Genomic DNA, 17610 nt, shown 5'->3' with positions numbered 1-17610 from the left:
CTACATCGCAATGTTGAAGCCTATGTTGACGACGTCGTTGTCAAAACGAAGACCCAGGATCAATTCATCACTAACCTAGAAGAGACCTTCAACAGCCTCCGAAAATTCCGCTGGAAGCTCAACCCAACCAAGTGCGTCTTTGGAGTACCCTCTGGAAAACTACTCGGATTCATCGTCAGCAACCGAGGAATTGAAGCTAACGCAGAGAAGATCAATGCCATCATGGCCATGGACGCCTCAGCTGCCATCAAGGACGTCCAGAAGCTTACAGGCTGCATGGCAGCCTTAAATCGATTCTTGTCCAGGCTTGGCGAACGGGGATTACCCTTCTTCAAAATCCTAAAGCGACAAGATAAATTCGAGTGGACTACAGAAGCCACGGAAGCACTCGAGAATCTCAAGCATCATCTCCAGCCACCGCCGATTCTAACAGCCCCACTACCCGGTGAGGAATTACTCCTCTACATCACTGCGACTACGCATGTAGTCAGTACGATGATAATAGTCGAACGCCCGGAGGAAGACCACGCTTACGGTGTTCAGAGACCAGTCTACTTCATCAGCGAAGTACTCTCTAAATCAAAGGTTAGATATCCATCAATTCAGAAACTTTTGTATGGAATTCTAATCACCTCCAGGAAGCTCCGGCATTACTTCGACGAATACAAGATCTCAGTCATAACTGACTTCCCATTGGGGGATATACTCCACAATCGGGATGCCACTGGACGAATCTCAAAGTGGGCAGTTGAACTGGGAGCTTTGGAAATCAACTTCAAGCCAAGAACAACAATCAAGTCACAGGCACTAGTCGACCTCTTGGCTGAATGGCAGGAAAACCAAATTCCAGCACCCCAGAACATTCCAGAGCATTGGGTGATGTACTTCGATGGTTCACTCAAGATCGATGGAGGCGGTGCAGGAGTTTTGTTCATCTCCCCCAAGGGAGAACAATTGAAGTATGTGTTCCAAATCTTGTTCAAGGTCTCCAACAATGAAGCTGAATATGAGGCATTGCTACACGGCCTCCGACTAGAAGTATCTCTCGGCATCAAGCGACTACTTGTCTACGGCGATTCTCTACTCGTCGTTCAACAAGTCAATAAAGAATGGGACGTCAACAAGGATACAATGGATGCATACGTTGCAGAAATCAGAAAGCTCGAAAACAAGTTCTCAGGATTGGAAATCCACCACATCGATCGCAACAACAATGTGGGAGCTAATGTCCTCTCCAAACTTGGGTCCACTCGAGCAGCTGTTCCACAAGGAGTTTTTGTCCATGAACTTCACCACCCATTAGTCAAGGAACAAAGGCAACAAGCCACTGACACGGAGGCCCCGGCCACAGTCAGAGAAGTGCTGATGATTGATGAAGATTGGCGAACTCAGTTTATTGATTTCATCAAGGAATTCAAGCTTCCACCACATGTTGATCCTAAAAGCGCTGAAGCTGCCCGCATCACCAGGCGCAGCAAGGGTTTCGTCCTCGTTGGCGACAACCTATACAAGTGCTCTGCTTCAAGCATCCTCATGAAGTGTGTTACCTTTGAAGAAGGCAAAGACATCCTCCGAGAAATACACGAAGGAGTTTGCGGCAATCACACTGCATCAAGGACACTAGTCGGCAAGGTGTATAGATCTGGATTCTTCTGGCCAACAGCTACTTCGGACGCAGAAGACTTCGTCAGACGGTGCCCTGGCTGCCAATTCTTTGGCAAGAAGACTCGCGTCCCAGCACACAACTTGATAACAATCCCTCCATCATGGTCGTTCGCTTGTTGGAGTTTGGACATGATCGGACCATTAACCATCGCTCCAGGAGGATTCAATCATGTGCTGGTAGCAGTCGACAAGTTCACCAAGTGGATCGAGTACAAGCCCATTGTCAAGATCTCATCAGATAGAGCAGTGGACTTCATCTCCGACATTATCCATCGGTTTGGTTTTTCTCACACCATTATTACAGATCTTGGCTCCAACTTCACGTCACAATCTTTTTGGGATTCCTGCGACAACTCCTGCATCGAGGTCAAATATGCTTCCGTGTCTCATCCTCGGGCAAACGGTCAAGTTGAGCGCATCAATGGTTTAGTACTCGACGGCTTGAAGAAAAGACTCTACGACGCCAACACCAAGAAAGGCGGCAAGTGGATTCAAGAACTACCTCATGTAGTCTGGGGGCTGCGAACCCAGCCTAGCAAAGAAACTGGACAATCTCCTTTCTTCCTTACTTATGGGTCAGAGGCTATACTACCCACTGATATCATGTGGAGATCCCCAAGAGTAGAAGCCTATCAAGAAGGAGAAGCAGATGAAGCTCGACAACTGGAGTTAGATTCAGTCGAAGAGGCCAAAGTCAACGCCTTAACTCAATCAGCTAGATATCTTCAAGGAGTCAGACGCTATCATGACCGCGACGTTCAGTAAAGATCCTTCAACATTGGAGATCTAGTACTTCATCGGATTCAGGATGAGACAGGACTGCACAAGTTAAATTCCAGATGGAAAGGTCCCTTCATCGTAACTAAGGTTACAAGACCAGGTTTATACAGAATCACTGAAGCAGATCGTAATGAGGTACCGAATTCCTGGAACATTGAGCACTTGCGCAAGTTTTATCCTTGATCCAAGCAGACTAGTGATGTCAGTTGATTTCTTTAATAAAGTGAGGATCATTATTGACATATCGACTACATTAAAGGCAATCTGACAGCATCACCAGTCCGGGATAAGTTTACACAGTTTTTCATCAGAACAACTACACAAGCTGCATCCTTTCCCTTAAAGGGCACAACCTACTCGCCTAGCTCGAGAAGGTGAATGGATACCTTCACTGGTTGTCCATCTTGGATAACCCGACGGAGTTCATCCTAACAGGTCAACTATGAGGAACTCCAGCATTGCTGTCAATGCAAAACTACTCGCTCGCTCGAGTACATTATGGATACTACTACATTTTGTCCATCTTGGGCAACCCGACAGGGTTCGTCCTAACATGTCAATCTTAGTAGTTACTCCAGTCTACAAGTTAGACACCTTACTCGCCTCGCTCGAGTAAGTTTTGGATATCTTTCTAGCATTTACGTCTTGGACAACCCGACGGGGTTCGTAACTAACAGTTTTGCCTTAAAGATTACTCCAGTCCTTAGTTAAAGGACACCTTACTCGCCTTGCTCGAGTAAGACTTGGATATCCCTATGACATTTACGTCTTGGGCAACCCGACAGGGTTCGTACCTAACAGTTTTGTCTTACGAATTACTCCAGTCCTTGGTAAGGACACACTACTCGCCTGATCGAGTAGTTTATGGGTATCTTTACAAGTTTTTCTATTTGGATAGTCCGACGGGACTCATCCTAACTGATTAACTTTAAGGATTACTCCATGCGGGTATTCTACTCGATTGATCGACTAGTTCATACTTATCCTACGGTATCAGATTATGCTTCTGAAGACACACCAACAGGATACAAGCCATGAACAACGACAAGAGCTTACTGAAGATTATAAGAGTTATTACAAGCAGTCTACTCTGCCATGTTCTTCAAAATTTCCTCCGCAATCACTTCTGATTCCTTACAATACTATCAGAATTTCTCATCAGAGCAACTGGGAGCTATTCCTTTAGCTATTGGAGCTAAATTAAACTGATGCAAGTATGACTTGACAACTCCTATCATGTGGGTTAGATAATTCTTGGAAGTAGCTGTCATAACGTCAAAAAAAATTTGGGAGCTTCTTCCAAACGCTCCACGAAGGACTTGCTACTCGATGACTCTTCTTTAGTATCAACCACATCCACAAGAGCTTGAGCTGCTGCTATTAGTCGAGTATGGTCTTCTGGAGAACCTGATGGGAAGATATCTCAGAAATTGATATGACAAAGTAAAATCAAGACAAAAGATCGAGTACTTACAGGCTTGGGCAGTCTGCAATTGCTTCTGTAGCCTGGAATTTTCCTCTTGAAGCTTTGATCTTTCTTCTTGAAGGTTCTTAATCTGGCACTTCATGTCACAAACCTCCAGATGATGCTGTTGACTTGCCTCATAAAGTTTGTTTCGAGCAGCAAGGGTATCATCCAGTCATTTGGCAATCATGGCGTTTTGCTCCTCTAAGATCTTCCGATTGTCTATAGTCTTATATAAAGCATGAGACTTCAAGAAAGATCGATTGGCTACATTCTGAGGTATACAAGGCAAATCTGGTCAGACATCAACAACTACTCGACGAAGAAAAATAGTGGTAGAAGTCTCACCTTGGTAAATTTAAAGCTCCATTGCATACAATCTACAAGTTTCTTTATGTTGTCTAGAGACAACAGCGGATCATCAAACAGTTCCTTTCCCAACTCTTCCTGGGTTGACTGAGGCATAGACTGGAATGGCACCAATCGAACGAAAGGACCTTTTGACCCTTCTGCTCTACTACTCCCAGATCCACTAGCTTTGGAGGCTCTTTCAGCAGCCGCAGGAGTATCAGATGTTTCAGGGCTTGGCTCGCTTGGTTTCTCAGCTGTGTCTGCACTCGGGAAATTAGCAGCCGGGTTCTCGATCAACCCAATTACAGGAGAATCGGGGGCTGATCGACTAGTTTCTTCCGAACCACTCGACACCCAGTTGCGGAAGTCTTGGACTTATTTTTTTCATGCGCCGAAAGATGTTGGACCCTAGCCAAGCAAGATTCTGAATAAGAAAGCTGAGGCAAACGGGATACAATCAACAAAATATTATATACTTACCAGCCGGCATCGAGACGAGGAGCTTTCCTCTGCAACATTGATCCGCGAGCCACTTTCCATTTCTTGCTGTCGTCAGAATCAGCATTTGCAGAAGTTGGAGGCATACAATACCAGGATTTATAATTCTTCTACAGAAAGACGCCAATACTTAGTCAGAAGATCAAAAATGTTTAACTACAAGTACTCGACATGGTATCCAAAGCACGTACCCAGGCATTCTCGGGAGGATTTTATGCCGAGAAGAGTGTTGGAAGCGTAAAAGACTTGTTGAAGTTATCGAGTACTTTGCAGCATCTCTTTATTACTTCAGACTGAGCCATTGATTCTGAGGACATCCTAGTGGGATCCTGTGTACCTTCATATCTAAAGGCAGGATGCTTTCGCAGCTGGAGAGGCTGCGTCCAGCGACCAATAAATGAGAAGACCACATGATCTCCAATGACTCCCTTTTTCTTAATAATGGCAATTGCACGAAGAATGGCTTCAACTTGCTTGCCACCAGGTCCTCTACTCGACCAGCTCTCCTGGACTCGGGGGGCACCAGCAGTCCTTTCTAGAAGTGGGGATTCAAAGTTCCCAACATGGAACCAGAACTTCTTCTATTCGGCCCCTTTACCCGTCGGATCATAAGCCAAGTACTCGCCTCGATTCTCAGGGCGGAGTACAAATTCACATCCCCCGATGATGGCGGGATTGGTGGCATTAGGGATTGGAGCAAGGAAGAAGAAATGTTTGAAAAGGTGGAAATGGGGGAGAATTCCAAGGAATGCCTCACAAAAATGAGTGAAAATTGAAAGATGCAAGATGGACTGAGGAATGAGATGGTGTAATTGAATTCCCCAGAACTGAAGCAGTCTATAGAACAATTCTGACACAGGAAGAGTGAGACCACGTTCTACAAAATCGTGAAACATAACGGTCTCAAGAGTACCTTCCATAGGGTAATCTTCTTCTTCACCAGTGCACCATTGACTCACGCCCTGCTCTTGGAGGAGACCCATATTCTCCAACTCCCGGATCAGTGATTCAGTCATCTTGCTTTTACGCCAACCTATGGACATATTGGCGACAGTTCCCTCCTCAACTTTGGATTTGTTCTTCTTGAAAGCCATCTCAAAGTCACGAGTTTTGGCTCGGGGGCTACGAGAGGGGCTTTTGGATTTTGACTGAGAAGAGGCAAATGTGAAATCTGAGTTTGACAGCGTCTAGGAGTTCAAGGGGTAAAACCCTTAGAAGTTTTCAACCAGCTTTATACGGTCTTCAAGGGCAATTTTGTGAATATTTGGGATGCCAATGGATTCTTTCCTTCTCAGGGAAGTTTTCAGTTTTTGTCACGAGTTTACATTGATTCTTAAATCTAAATGGAGGGATTTAAATTCAAGACTCGGGGGGCTGCGGAATATATGTATCAGAGATTTATTTTTCAAATTTTATGAAAAATAAAGAAGAAGAAAAAGACTGAAGTGATCATCAGCCTGATTCTACGATTCAACCTAAGGCTCGGGGACTACTCCATATGGAGCGCGAGTACTTCGCGCACCATATATGATCAAGATTTCGGGGCTTGAGCACCTCATAGCCTCGAAGCAAATGGAAGTACTTGAAGCACTACTCAACGTATCTGAAGGAAGAGTCAGAAGCAACCAGAAGGATGTTATGACTACTCGAAGAACTCGAAGACGCCCAGCCAAGTACTCGACGCCTGCAGGACTCGGCTACGAAGAGCTCGGGGGCTTGTCAGACCCGGGGCAGCGGGACTGCTTACAGACATAGAATGTTCTAGAGTAAGGGATAGCTCATGGATGTACCTTACCTTTTTTGTAACTACCCGATTAGGCATAGAACTAGCTGCAGTACAAGGAAACTATCCGATCGTGTTGTAGAAGGACTCCAACTGTACTCAGCTAGGACTTTCCATGTAACCCTGTCCCGCCGGATATATAAGGGCGGGCAGGGACCCCCTCGAAACATATCTACACCTAAGGCAATACAAACCACCACACAGAACGCAGGGTATTATGCAACTCGCGGCCCGAACCTGTCTAAATCTTTGTGTTCCTTGCACCATCGAGTTCCAGAACCGTCGATCCCTACCTACAAACCCTACTGCTAAGGGTATCCCTGAGCAGGCTTGGCGGTAACGCAGAAAAATATCGCGGGTAAGTGTTCGAAATTTCATTGTCGTTTGATTTGAGTTTATCGCAACTTATCTTGGTTCCCCTGATCAGAGCTGAGGCAGAAGGTGGCGGACGAGACCGCGGCGAAGGAAGCTGCCAACACGGCATTCACGGCAGCGCAAGACGAATACGCCGAACTGGAGCGGACCGCCGTGGCCGTGTGTTAGGAGCTCGAGGGGAGCGGTGCTCAATCTGGTAGCTCGGTGGCCAGCCGCTTGCGAGTGCTGGGCGATCGGGTCTCCGAGCACGCCAAGAGCACGCACTACCTTATGGATCTCAAGATGGTGTCGTCGGGGTATGTCGTCCCATCCGACGCCAGTCCGGACACCGCGTCAGCCATCATGAATGATGCCGACGCCACCGTCCCGGCCGGGAAGCTTGAAGGTGACATCCCCCCATAGCCGAATTCGACGCTGTTGAAGATCCACAGGGAGGGGAGGATGACCTGTAAAGAATCCGGGCCTCAGAGCCCATGTAAATAAGTTAGTACTTCATCGTAATCGTACTTTTGGATTGAGAAATTTGTTAATGTAAATCGACAGTGTGGCCCATCGAGGCCTTGTTCGAGCCCTCGTTTTTCCTACTTTATTTCCGTGTTCTCGTATATACTTTAGATAGGTTTCGGCGAGGAAGTTTGCGTCCATAAACGACCTAGGCGTAGGCATGTGAGTGGGGATGCCATATCCCGGAGGCGTAGGCAGTCCCGCGGCTCAGCCGACCCGTTCCTTAGTCGCTTACGCCTTGCGTCTACCTTTCTAAGTATGCGAGAAACTTAGATACGGAAATTTTTCGAAAAAACATTGGCGATTTTTGGGGATGTTCGGTGGTTCCCCCCATAGTAGCCCCCGAGGGAGGCTTGGCTTTGCCGAGGGTAAAGCCAAGCGTACCTCAGTGTTCGTGTGCATCCGAGCCCCCGAGGGTTTGGAAAGTTCCCAAAGATAAATAAGTAAATCATACTCTTTATTGCTTCGGGAAATTTTAAATACGAGTACAAGTTATGTACAAAGAGCTTGGAATTCTAAGGATAGAAGCGACGTAGCTACTGTCAGACCCGGGATAGCGGGACTGCTTATAGACATAGAATGTTCTAAAGTAAGGGATAGCTCATGGATGTACCTTACCTCTTTTGTAACTACCCGAATAGGCATAGAACTAGCTGCAGTACAAAGTAAACTACCCGATTGTGTTGTAGTAGGACTCCAACTGTACTCGGCTAGGACTTTCCATGTAACCCTGTCCTCCCGGATATATAAGGACGGGCAAGGACCCCCTCCAAACAATCATCATCAACACCTAAGGCAATACAAACCACACAGGACATAGGGTATTACGCAAACTCGCGGCCCGAACCTGTCTAAATCTTTATGTTCCTTGTACCTTCGAGTTCTAGAGCAGTCGATCCCTACCTACAAACCCTACTGCTAAGGGTATCCCTGAGCAGGCTTGGAGGTAAACACCGACAGCTGGCGCGCCAGGTAGGGGATTCGGCGAGTTCACCAACGAATTCGATGGCCAGATCAAGCAACGCCGACAGCATGCCAGAAGGCACGACTTTTGTTTTCAGTTCCTGGGCTTGCACGGCTGATGGAATGGGAGGCTTTTCCAGCCACCTTGTCACGCCTAACTCACCTAAATCGAAAACCCGCTCCTAACTCGACGGCATCCTCGAGTCCGTGGATCTCGACGAGAAAAGAGCTCCACCCGAACTCGACTCGGACAATCCAGGAAACGTGACAACTCAAAACCGAACTCTTGGTTTGGTCGAGTTCGACACAAATTCTGATTCCGAAAAGCCTTACTTTTCCAAAACTCTTGGAAAATACCTGGCTCATCTGAACACAATCAAACGCCCTAAGATCAAAAACTCAGAACTACTCGCCGGAGTGGATCAAGTTTCACGATCGATAGAGGGCTGCATCAAACTTGCAGAAACCGCTCTCAGCCCATATGCGCTACAGCAGAACCCTAAAGCACTAAACCCGCCGCAGAAGAGGTCGGGCGACATGCTCTCAGGGATCGATCGGGTAAATTCAAAGCTTGTTAACTGCATTAAGGTGGCTGAAAGCACTCTGAAAACAAATAGCAGAAATCGGGAGGAGGAATCTGCGGGGGAGCTGGTGAGACAAACCCCCGGCTTGTTCGGATGGGACCGTCTATCTCCAAGATACCTCAGAGCCCTTCACCGAAACCAGCTCACACTCGGACTCCGAAACCAGTCAAGTCCAAGTTCGATCAGGACTTTGATCGCTTCATGAACGGTCTCGAGAACTTTGAACCATTTGACGATCTTGAAGAGTGGTCAGACAATGTCGAGCTGCTCATGGACGCTATGGCTAAACCAACCGAGCATGCCGACGCTCTTTGGGAACTAGCCAAGCTTAAAAAAGGAAAAGCCAAGGCCCAGAATAATCCAGCGACTCAATCTATGACAAACCCTGGATTAAGGAGCCTGAGGGGCTAACTCCTACTCAATCATGGCTACACTGGATGAACGAGAACACCCTCCATGTAGAGATGGGCATACCGCTTCTCACTCACCCAAAGCATACATACTCAAAAATCGGTGGGCTAACCGACTCCGAATCCGAGTACTCCTCCGACCCGGAGGAACAACTAGACGACCTAATCCAGTATAGTAAACAAGTCGAGTCCAACTCGGCTAAGAACCTCAAGTCCGATCAGGACTCCCTCCTTAACCTGATTATATATGCAACACCGCAAGGACGGACAGTGCACCTCAGGAAGGCACAAGATCCCAAGGCTTCTGCCTCACAGCTAGAGGATCTGCCCTACCAACAGAGCACTCCTTTAGACCCGTCCTCAAGTAAACAAGACCAAGAAGATCAAGACCTCTGCCGTGAAATTCTCATGGTTCGTATCACCGAAGAACCTGAGGGTGATCCCACGAAGCGTCTCAACCTCGACGACTACAATTCTGATGATTTCAATGAGTATCTTTCCGACAACATGGAAACTACTCCTCCTACAATCACAGAAGCCCAAGTCGCTACCAAGGAGAATCTACCTGCTCCTCCCCCAACTCCAGTGGTGACCGTCACCGTCCAACTGGACGAGCAGCATCGAGCAGAAGATCTCTATGAACATCGTCGCCAGCTCAACCAGAAGAGGGCGTTCAGGCGTCAATGCCTCGCTAACACCCTACAAGAACAACAAGGCGACAACTACGACTACTCCAACTGCGACCTCTGCAGTGTGATCAACGTTGGGCGCGATGCGCGCAACGTCATCATCTCAAGAAGAAAGGAACGGGAGGAAGTCGAGGCATACAACCCTTCTTCCAACTACCGCATCCCGCCAAAGGCTTCCGCATCTTTCAAGAAGTACAAGCCGGCAACCACCAGTACCCGTCCTCAGGGTAAACCACGCACCCAGCATCAAGCTGAATCATCTCAGAGCAGAAACAGGATCAACAAAGTACTGCTACGCAAGTGCTTTATCCACCCAAAGAGCTCTCACTCGATCTTCCAGTGTGACTCACTCCACAAGGCCCTTGGGGCACCTCTCCTAAAGGAGACACCACCAATAAATCTAGTCGACCTCTGCATCGACTAGTGGTACTAATCGACCATCATATCGACTAAGTTCCTTTTTCTACAGTCATATAAACCATTGCATCGACTAGTGGTACTAGTCTTATTCAGTCATATAAATCATTGCTCACGTCCAACGAGCAAGGGGTAGGTCTTAAGAGTCAGAGTCTGTCACTTTACAGTTATTATAATTTCGACAAACCCAAATAAAGTTGATTTCTTCTATATCAATTACTTGTCTCTCGTTCACACGACCAATACCCCATCTCGAAAGTCTTGCTCAACATTAGAGCAGCTATCGAGTAGTTTTTATGATTCTTACTCGGGTGCTTTTTTGGCATTTACGTCTTGGGCAACCCGACGGGTTCGTACCTAACAGTTCTGTCCTAAAAGACACTCTAGTCCTCTGGTAGGACACCTTACTCGCCCTGCTCGAGTAAGTCTTGGACACTCTTTCGGCACCTTCATCTTGGGCAACCCGACGGGGTTAGTACCTAACAGACTTGCCCTAAGAGTTACTCCAGTCCTTGCTTAAAAGGACACCTTACTCGCCCTGCTCGAGTAAGTCTTGGATACTCTTTCGGCACCTTCATCTTGGGCAACCCGACGGGGTTAGTACCTAACAGACTTGCCCTAAGAGTTACTCCAGTCCTTGGTTAAAAGGACATCTTACTCGCCTTGCTCGAGTAAGTTTTGGATATCTTTCTGACATTTACGTCTTGGACAACCCGACGGGGTTCATACCTAACAGTTCTATCTTAAGCATTACTCCAGTCCTTGGTTAAAGGACACCTTACTCGCCTTGCTCGAGTAAGTTTTGGATATCTTTCTGATATTTACGTCTTGGGCAACCCGACGGGGTTCGTACCTAACAGTTCTGTCTTAAGGATTACTCCAGTCCTTGGTTAAAGGACACCATACTCGCCTTGCTCGAGTAAGTTTTGGATATCCCTTCGACATTTACGTCTTGGGCAACCCGACGGGGTTCGTACCTAATAGTTCTGTCTTACGGATTACTCCAGTCCTTGGTTAAAGGACACCCTACTCACTGGCTCGAGTAGGTCTTGGATACTCTTTCGTCACCTTCATCTTGGACAACCCGACGGGGTTAGTACCTAACAGACTTGCCTTAGAGTTACTCCAGTCCTCAGGTAGGACACCTTACTCACTCTGCTCGAGTAAGTTTGGGATGTTTCTAGAATATTCACGTCTTGGTTAACTCGACGGAGTTCAATCCTAACAGTCATATTCTAGAAATCAATCCAGTCCATTAATAGGACGTACTACTCGATACGATTGAGTAGTTTGGGTCATTTTCGTAAATAGCTGCATACGATCTGGGTAACCAAACAAGGTCTATCCTAAATGGTCAACTACGAAAACCCCTCAAGGAGTACAAATAAGTTCTTGATACTCTAAAATAAGTTGACACAAGTTTCCCGCTTGCTTGGTTTACTATGGGAATCTCCGTTACAGAATCTTTTTGCCTCGAGTATTTGACGGGTACTACTCGCTTGCTTGAGATACAAAAAGAACTCCTGTTCTCCCTTAGTAATCTAAGTATTTGTCGAGAGCTTCCTGTCTTCTTATCTATCGAGAAACTTCTTAAAACTCCTAAATACTCAATAAGAGTCCCCCCCCGATTGGACAACAAAGTTCATATTAGCCACGTGCTAATTGAAATTTTTTCCTCCAAAAAGGAAATTCACACTAAGCTACGGCTTCTCACACCTTTAAGTGCTATTCCCACTTGGTTAATCCCACGGGATTCAATCCTAACCGGTCAGCACTATGATTATGATTTAGAACCATACAAACTTGATTTGATTTGAGAATATGTTGCCTCCAAAGGCACCCATGGATACAATGCATCGTATCTACTATTATAACTGAGTGGGTCCGACACTGCCTACACTCAGAACCCACGAGTACAACTACTCGACACATTAAGGGATTCCACAATCCTAGCAAGTACTTGACTTTACACAAACATCCAGCATTTTTTCAAAGTACTTTTGGCTCACACGCCAACTCAAATACAAGAAAAGCTTAAGGAGACTATGCCCTGCTCAAGGCTTCTACAATCTGATCAGCCACCCCAGAAGTTTCTGCCAAATACTGACGGAACTGATCATCAGTACAATCAGCCTTGGCTCCTCGTCCAAGAGCATCCAGAAGAGTGGTTGGCCAATAAGATTTCACCAGCCCAAGTACGTGACCTACGTACTGGCGGGTAATGTGGGAGACAAACCTCTTGAAGGCCCAGGCACCCTACGAAGCCTCCCGGCCAGCGTGAGTGGTTCATCTCCATCCCTAACTGCGATATCCGTGGCCTCTGCTACCTCCAGGGCGGCATCTCTGACTTCTTTCAGCTCCACGAGCTCACGCTGCATCGAGTCTCGAGACTCTGACAAAGTCTTGAGTTGTTGCAGCATCGATGATGCCTCACGGTCAGAGTCCTCCTTGATCTTCTTAAGCTTCTCTATTTCATCTGCGTTTCGATACATAAGAATCTTTAAATCCAGTACCAAACTTTCCTGAATCTTTAAAGATTTGGCACAAGCTGTATACTCGATTAACAAGAAAATCTTATAAACACCAAGCGAATCTACTAGTCGAGTGCATATCAAATGCTAAAGACTAACCTTTCTTAGACTGAGAAAGCTTTTTCAGCTTTCCCTCAAGCGTAGTCTTCTCAGATGAGAGCGTCTTAACCCTCTCCTTGAGAGCATTCAGCTCTATCTCATCTAGCGACTAGACACCCTTTCGTCCCAGTGCCTCCTGCAAAACAAAAAGATCAGTATACTACTCGATCTACTCTAAAAGTACTCGAAGCATTCGACTACTTACCTCCAGCAGCTTGAAAGCTAGCTCCACCTTCTCTCTTGGCAAGTCACTTCCCGATATGACTTGGGAAGTACTCGTAGGCGTGCTCGAATGAGGAGCCGACGGTGATGACACACTTCGGGCCAGGTATCTTCAGCTTCAGGTAGGTGTAGTTGGGGATGGCCATGAACTTGGCGTAGTAGGGACGGCCAAGGATGGCATGGTAGGCACCCCGGAACCCCACCACCTCGAAGGTGAGCACTTCCTTACGGAAGTTGGCCGCCGTGCCGAAGCAGACGGGCAAGTCGATCTGGCCGTGGGGTTGGACTCGCTTCCCCAGCGCAACGCCATGAAATGGTGACTTGCTGGGGCGGAGATTGTCTAATCCGATCCCCATGAGCTCCAAGGTGTGGGCGTACATGATGTTGAGACTGCTACCCCCGTCCATGAGCACCTTAGAGAAGCGGGTGTTGCTGATGATGGGGTCGACAATGAGTGGATACCGTCCCGGGTGCGGGACGTAGTCGGGGTGGTCCTCACGGCCGAAGGAAATGGTGTCCTCCGACCAGTTGAGGTAGGATGGCGTGGCCTTGGTGACGGAGAAGACTTCCCAGCGCTCACGCTTGCGCTGCCGAGAGGTCATGTTCGTCGTCGGCCCTCCAAAGATGAAGAAGGCGTTCTCCACCGGGGGGAACTCGTCGTCTCCACCTTTGTCGCCAGCGTCCTTCTTCTTGTCCTCGTCGCGGTTCATGACGCGGTTGTAGTATTTACAGAGCATCACGCACTGCTCGAGGGTGTGGTTGACCGAGCCCTTGTGGTAAGGGCACGGCTTCTTGAGCATGTCGTCGAACTGGCCGCCACAGCCTCGAGGGGGGCCTTGAGGACCTTTGCGGTCCAGGGCGGCAACGAAGGCCTCGTCGGAGTCCTCTGCCTGCCCCTGTCCACGCTGGTTCTGTGGGGCTGGCTTCTTCCCTTTCTTCCCCCGCTTTTGTTTCTTGGCGGGGGCCTTGGTCTTGCTGCTGCCCTCTGCGGGCGCGTCTTCCTTGCGCTAGTTCACCTTGCCATCGAAGATGACACCAACCGCCTCCTCGCTGGCGGCGTAGTTGGTGGTGGCGTCGAACAGCTCGTTGGTGTTGGCGGGATGGCTTCACGCAAGCTCGTGCACCAGGTTCCTGCACGTCGTGCCTTCGAGGAAGGTGTTGATGACCTCGACGTGGGTGACACTGGGGAGCTCGGTGCATTTCTTGGAGAAGCACAGCACGTAGTCGCGCAGGGAGTCATTGGGCTTCTGCCGACACCCTTTGAGGTCCCAGGAGTTTCCAGGGCGCACGTAAGTGCCCTGAAAGTTGTCCACGAAGATCTTGACCAGGTCAGCCTAGTCGTGGATCAGATCCGCGGGCAAGTGCTCGAGCCACGTTCGTGTGGCGTCGGCAAGGTGAAGAGGAATGTTGCGGATGATCACGGCGTCATCAGTCGTGCCGCCCAGCTGGCATGCCAGGCGGTAGTCGTTGAGCCAGACCGCGGGATTGGTCTCGCCCGAGTACTTGACGAGGGTGGTGGGCTGTCGAAAGCGTGGGGGGAGAGAGTGGTGCGAATCTCCCGACTGAACACGCGAGTACCTGGAGGCTCCGGTGACAGTCCCCTGTCATGCTCGGGATCGAAGCGGCCACCCCATCGAGGAGTGTATATCCTCCCATTGATGATGTTGCGGGCATCGCCATCGCCGGCGTGCCCGCGCGTGTCATGGAGGCGCTCCTTCGCAGGAGTCCTTTTGATGCGGTCGTGCACCGAGGGTGCCCTCGTGTCGTCCGCTGCGGCCGCCTTGCCCTTTCCTTCTGGGGGAGGGTGCACCGAGGCCTCGTGGCCCTGGTATGCTGCACCTCTGGCCTTCGAGACTACCGAGCGCATACGAGACGCAGAGCTCTCAGCCTACTCGATGAGCACCTTTTGCGCAAGTTGCGACCCTCGGTCGTAGAGGGCTCCGGCATGGCTTGGAGTAGGTAAGCCGCGGCGACGAGCTTCTCGCTAGCCCTTTTCAGTTCCAGCGATTTGCTGACGTTGTCGTCGGCTAGGATCCGTTCCCGGGCGACCCGTCCCGCTGCCTGAGCTCGCGCACCGCGCACGGCGCGCTCCTGCTCAAGCATGGTTCATAGCAGTCGTGTTTACCGACGCTCCTCTTCGATCTTTTTCTCGAGCTCCGTGAGTTGTGCCAGCTGCGCCTACCGTGATGCCGAGCTTGATGAAGCGGCAGGGTTCGGAGGGGGCACTGGTTCGCTGGTGGGGGGTGCCACCACCTGGTTCACAGGTGGGTGCTCCCTGCAGTCCCCGTCGTTGCTTGACGTTTCCTCGACGTCTCCGTCCGCCAGCTCGACCATGAATCATTCCCGAGTGGGATCGTAATCCCCCTCGCTGGAATCCTCGGAACAGGTGAGGCAGTAAGCCGCTGCAAGCTGGAATGAGCGGAAGACATCGGGGTCACGGACTCTAGAGTAGTCTACGGCCTCCTCGGCCGTGAAGTTGTCCATGAAGAAGTTGATGTCGTCAGCGATCGAGCCCGCCGTCTCGGGGTAGGAATCGTCGGGAGATGACGCGATGAGGTTGCGGATCGAGAAGAGGTGATGACCCGGCAGATCCTCGTACTCGGTGAAGTTGGTGCTGGCTGAAGAGGCGTAGGTGGCAGCATTGCGCATCCCGAAGGGAAAAGGCGATGGCGCAGTCGCGCCCTCCCTGGGAGGCACTGGGGCTGCAGTCGATGGTGGTGCCGGCGCAGATGGCGCCGGAGCATGTGGTGACGAAGTGGTGACTCCGTCGGCCGCGATGCTGAGCTGTGACATGCCAACCTCGACCTACGTGGGGGAGCTGAGGCGTGCCGCCCTGCGCCGCTCCATGCGCACTTGTCGCGAGCGCTGGCCCGAGCGCCTGTTGCGCCGGGCTGGTGGAGTCAGAGCATCGGGGTTGCGTCTGGGCGATAGGAGCTCCATGAGATAACCATGTCCGGTTGCCCTGAATTCCAGACTCCCGAACCGAATCACGTATCCCGCCGGGAGCGGATCCGAGACGCCCATGGGAAATGAGTTGGATCTGCCCGCCATCCTGGATATCAAACGGGAAGAAACGAGGAATGTCACGCAGCGGACACCTACCTGGCGCGCCAACTGTCGGTGCCCAGACCCGGCGGCCTAGCACCAACTAGTGATGATGCTGCGTGTCCCTAATCCCAGATGGTTGATGCAAGAGGAAACACAGGAACGCACGGTTTATCCTGTTTCCGGCCGCGGGGCTGTACGTCCAGCAAGGGGGTTGCGAGGGCACTGTATTGTCTTGCACCGGGGGTGCCTGTAGTAGGGGATACAAGCGAGGCGAGAGAGGGAGGAAAGCTCCCAAGTCTCTGCTAGAGGAGAAGTCGATTGAGGCGAGTGCCAATATCGTGGCTCAGAAGAGCGTGTGCGCTTTGTGGGTTGTGCTGAGTGTGGTGTTCTGCCCGGATAGAGAAGACAGTGACCGCCTCCCCCCTTTTTATAGACACAAGGAGGGGCGGTGTACATGTACGGGAGGGGGGTCGTCATTCTTCCCCAAATCGGGGGCGCACAGTGGCTGTCTACTGTAGGAAGTACACTGTGGGGTACTGGAGATCATGCTGCCGGGCGTGCGGCTGTCCTGGACGGCATCCTTGGCCTTGCGGAGATAGCGCCGGCGTCCTTGTGGCTCCTGTAGACGTCGTGGCGGTTGCTGTGGAGGGTACCATCCTCCAGGCGTGGCGTGGCGGCGTTCCGAGGGTCCTGTAGGCCGGGGTCTCATCCCGGTCAAGGTTGGGGCCGCTTCCGAGGGCCGTGCCCATGCCGTTCGAGGGTTCCGCGGAGGGGAAAGTACAAGGGAAGTACGGGGAGTTGGCATCACAGTGGCTAGGAGCAGTGCCGAGCACGTCTCGCACAGCGTCGCAGGTTCCCACAGTGTCGCCACAGCGCCGGGGATGACCTGAGCAGTGACCGGAGTTGGCGGATAAGATCCTGGTCACAGCCGCTGTGCGGAGTGGAGGCCTGACGCTGTCTGATCCGGGAGATGCGGCGGAGTGGTGAGCATTTAATGCCTCCGTACGGCGGGCGGGTGAGCGGATGGCCGTTTGTCCTTTTTGTCGAGGGGGGCCTCGAGCGAGGCGGAGTCGATCCGCTTGCTCGAGGGTAGGCTCGCTATCCTCGAGCGAAGCGGAGACGCGGGGTGCTGTCGAGGGTCCCGATGGGGAGCCCTCGAGCGAGGCGGAGTTCGCCCCGCGGGTTTGAGGGGGGTTCGGATGGGCCGCACTGTGTTCTTAGACCGC

This window comes from Panicum virgatum, chromosome 4N, assembly GCF_016808335.1.
Source record: "Panicum virgatum strain AP13 chromosome 4N, P.virgatum_v5, whole genome shotgun sequence".
Taxonomy (NCBI): Eukaryota; Viridiplantae; Streptophyta; class Magnoliopsida; order Poales; family Poaceae; genus Panicum; species Panicum virgatum.
This window is presented reverse-complemented; position numbering follows the sequence as displayed.